Source organism: Canis lupus, chromosome 4 (assembly GCF_003254725.2).
Source record: "Canis lupus dingo isolate Sandy chromosome 4, ASM325472v2, whole genome shotgun sequence".
In the NCBI taxonomy this organism is placed as follows: domain Eukaryota; kingdom Metazoa; phylum Chordata; class Mammalia; order Carnivora; family Canidae; genus Canis; species Canis lupus.
In genome coordinates this window covers 2164057-2168108 of record NC_064246.1, presented here as the reverse complement: position 1 = coordinate 2168108, position 4052 = coordinate 2164057, and the positions used below count along the sequence as shown (strand labels likewise).

General features: G+C 41.9%; 1 pseudogene; it reads right to left on the bottom strand.

Annotated features, from left to right (window-relative positions):
• Positions 1 to 2476: 2476 nt before the first annotated feature.
• On the bottom strand, positions 2477 to 3348 carry LOC112660855 (60S ribosomal protein L7-like 1; annotated as a pseudogene).
• Between the last annotated feature and the right edge of the window lie 704 nt (positions 3349 to 4052).

The window sequence follows — 4052 nt, the reverse complement described above, 5'->3', positions numbered from 1 at the left end:
TTCACAAAGAACATATGCAGAGATGGTTTTCTTCTTACAAACTCAAATTGTTGCTCCCATGATGTATCTGATTCTTTGCGAAGATGAGAGAGAAGCAAAATGGTAGCATGAAAAGTAAGAGAAACTGGGAGGGGATGACTGGGAATCCATTAAAAAAAGAGCATATCAGATCCTAATAGGAAAAAAAGAAAATGGTTAACTAGAGGTATGCTTAACTACAATCTTTGATAAAGAGCATTTGTTACTTGGAGCTATTCAAGTGATTGCGTGGTTGTATATGATGGGATAAAGGCTGTGTACTGATTTGGAATCAATCCCTTGCATGCATTCCTTTGATCAAGCTGAGTTACCATTAAAGACTATCATTGCCCATTCTGTAGCCCAGTATGTTCTATCTTTTTTTTTTTTTTTAATTTTTATTTATTTATGATAGTCACACACACACAGAGAGAGAGAGGCAGAGACATAGGCAGAGGGAGAAGCAGGCTCCATGTACCGGGAGCCCGACGTGGGATTTGATCCCGGGTCTCCAGGATCGCGCCCTGGGCCAAAGGCAGGCGCCAAACCGCTGCACCACCCAGGGATCCCTATCTGGTTTCTTCAACTCAGTCTTTGTATTAATGAATGAACTCATTACTAGTAGATAAAGAAATTAAATGATTTATAAGTAATCCTCTGTTGACATTAGAGTGGCAATACTAACCCAAGTACACTAACCTTCCTTTTACCTGGGATACTGGATTGAATAGGTGTCCCCCCTATAAGTCATATCCAATGTGTAATCACAATGTGTGAATGTGACCTTAGAATCAAAATAAGTGTTTAGGGTCAAATAAGGTCTCTGCAGATGTAATCAACTTAAGATGAGGCCCACTGGACTAGAGTGAGCCCTAAATCCATGATATGGATTGTCCTTCAAGCTCTAGAGAGAGCATAGCCCTGCTGACAACTTGAGTCATGAGAACTACAAGAAATAAATTTCTGTTGTTTTAAGCCATCAAGCTTGTGATACTATTTTAAAGCAGCTCTAAGAAATTAATATACCTGGAATGAAATCGTGGGCATACTCCTCCTTCTGGCTAAATGACAGTGACCATACTTGGTTGATGATTTTTAGAGCACAAAAATAGATAAAATGTACTGAAAACTAAAGCCATCTTGAGTAAAATATAATATTTCTTGAAAGAATTAGAAAAAAGTGGTAGGATGTTTTAGGGTCATCATGAAGACAATGTAAATTTTCTGAATTTATCTTAAGTTTCACTGTAAATAAATTGAAAGAATAAAATAAAAATGTCCTTCTATAAAGCAATGAAGATTAGCAGTTTGGAAGTTTCATTTGTTTAACAAAAGTTTATTGTGTCAGGCACAGTGCTAAATGCTGAGAGAAACAGATAAATATTTTTTTTAAGATTTTATTTATTCATGAGAGACACAGAGAGAGGCAGAGACACAGGTAGAGGAAGAAGCAGGCTCCCCTCAGAGAGCCTGATGTGGGACTTGATCCCTAAAATCCAGGATTACACCCAGAGCCGAAAGCAGAGCTCAATTGCTGAGCCATCCAGGCGTACTTACCACTGTTTTTTCTTTTTTTTTTTTTTTAAGATTTTATTTATTTGTTCATGAGAGAGAGAGAGAGAGAGGCAGAGACACAGGCAGAGAGAGAAGCAGGCTCCATGCTGGGAGCCCGATGTGGGACTCCAACCTGGGTCTCCAGGATCACGCCTGGGGCTGAAGGTGGCGCTAAAACCACTGAACCACCTAGGCTGCCCTACCACTGTGTTCCTAGGAAACACCCAATTGGCTTCAAGGGGAAAAGCTATCTTGGTAAGCTTTGGTCTTCCACAGGCCATGAGACCAGAGAAGACTAACAATGTCAGGGCCCAGGTGACCAATCCAGGTATTGCAGGACTTCCTTACATAAGGTGCATGGATCCCTAAGAAGAGTCTATGAACATACAAACTTCCAAGCAAAAATCTGAGTGTATGCGTTTTCTGGGAAAAGCGCTATTCCCTTCTCATAGACCCAAGAACAGGTTAAGATCCTGAGCTAAAGCAATGGACCAAGCCAATCGCAGGCTAGGTGAAGGAAGCCACCAAATACACCTCAGGGTCAGCCAAGTGTGAGAACTTGCAAAGTTGTCACCAAAAAGTTAGAACATGGACTCACAGCAGAGACAGCTGAGCACTGTTTTTGTGCTCTTCTTTGTAACTGTATTTCAAGGTCTGTCCAAAACAAGGCACCAGAACTCCCAGGTTCAAGTATGTCCCTGAGCTTAGTCCACTGCCGTCTTCCATTCACGTTTGGGTATTTGTTCACCATTAAACCTCAGGACAGGAGATGTGACGCAGCAGGACTACTTCCATGACATGAGTCCTCTGCTGATTTGAGAAGTGGCAGTGGCAGGCAATGTGGAAAATACACTGGAACTTTTCCTTGGAACTGCTGTGGTCAGAAGTGTCTGCCAGGAGCACCATCATCTTTCCCTTGACCCTCCCTCTAGTTTCTGAAGATATAGCGGAAAATAATCTTCTTTGAAGATACTGGTAACAATTCCGGAAGACAAAACACATGCCACCAATGCACTGTGCTTCCAGATATTCTGGGTTTAATACAGCTGCCAAATGAGCTGATTGATGCATTCGCCTCGATAGCCAGGTAAACCCACCTCCTTGAGGAAGCCCACTCTGTTCTTGGTAGCATGTCAGGCCATTGAGAGGTGGAAAGGACATAAGAACGCAGAGATGGCCTGGAAATTCTTCCCCAGAAAGGCGATTTCATGAATGAGGTCTTCCAAGCAAATAACACCATACTTCTCCAGATGCTCCTCAATCATTGTGTTGTCCGTCAAAGGGATGGTTTTATTCTTGACCTTGGCTTGTCCACGTTTCAAGATGAGTTCCCGGACAGACTTCAGATTTGGAAATCCCCAGGTCACGTAAGATTCCACTATTCACAGCGTCTTCATGGTCTGGGGGGTTACTCTGAAAAAGACACCGCTGAAGATCTTCTTCGGGCACAGCCTTGCAATGGTCCTCTGCACTAGTGAACTCACCCCATTAATCCTTTGGATGTGTACAATGAAGGCCAAGGAATGTTTATCTGGCACTTCTAAGCCATGAGATTTCACTTCCAGGGGTCTGAGGCGCACCCTGTCACGCTGCTGCCACCAGGAATCATGTAGGAACCACTCGCTTAAACTTGAGCTTTCTTCCTTTATTCTGCTCCTTCTTGTCCAAAAGCACCTGCTTTGGTTGAGTTGCTTTAAGGGCCTGATAAGCCTTCCTCTTTTCCAGGAGATTTTATGGAACCAAAGGGATCTTTTTTCTTTGCTCTTGCTCCACCATGTTTCCCCAGCAGCGGCTACTGCTCAACAGATAAATATTTTTGAGTTCACTCTTTGCAGATATACTATGAAAATTCTCTTACTAATATTTCCTAGTTGTTTAGATCAGTAAAAATAATACATTATATTTGTAGATTTCATAATACACCTGGATCTCACTTGGCTTTCTCCCATTCTCCATGCATAATTAAGGAATGAAGTGGAATGTTAACGAATATGCTTCCTCAAGAATGTCAGGACTAATTTTATCCCAAATATTGTGATCCACATGTCAAAGGAATTTTGAGTGGGGTAGAAAATAAAACTTTATGCAGAGCCAGAACGTAATTAATTCTGTGGTGTATGTCATATCATGCCTGTTGAGGATATTAAAGTGCTTTAGTTAAGTCAAAGGTTTGACTGACGTTCAGAGTTTTCCTGTTGGCTCTATAGCCTGAACTAACAATATAGACCATTTGTCATTGTCAACGCCTAACGCTGGATCTGAAAATGTCCGTGGCAGCAGCAACAATCCTGAATAAAGTGCTATGTTTTCCAGCAATAATTCCAATGTCTTTACATTCTCGGTTCCGCGTATCTCAGCCTCTCCTCTCAGAACACTTTGCAGAATATTTCAGCTGCAGGGAGCATATGTGGTGTGTACCAGGCTTAGGGAGAGTTTGAACGAAGATTCTTCTGTTTTGCTGTATAGTGGCTGGGTTTACA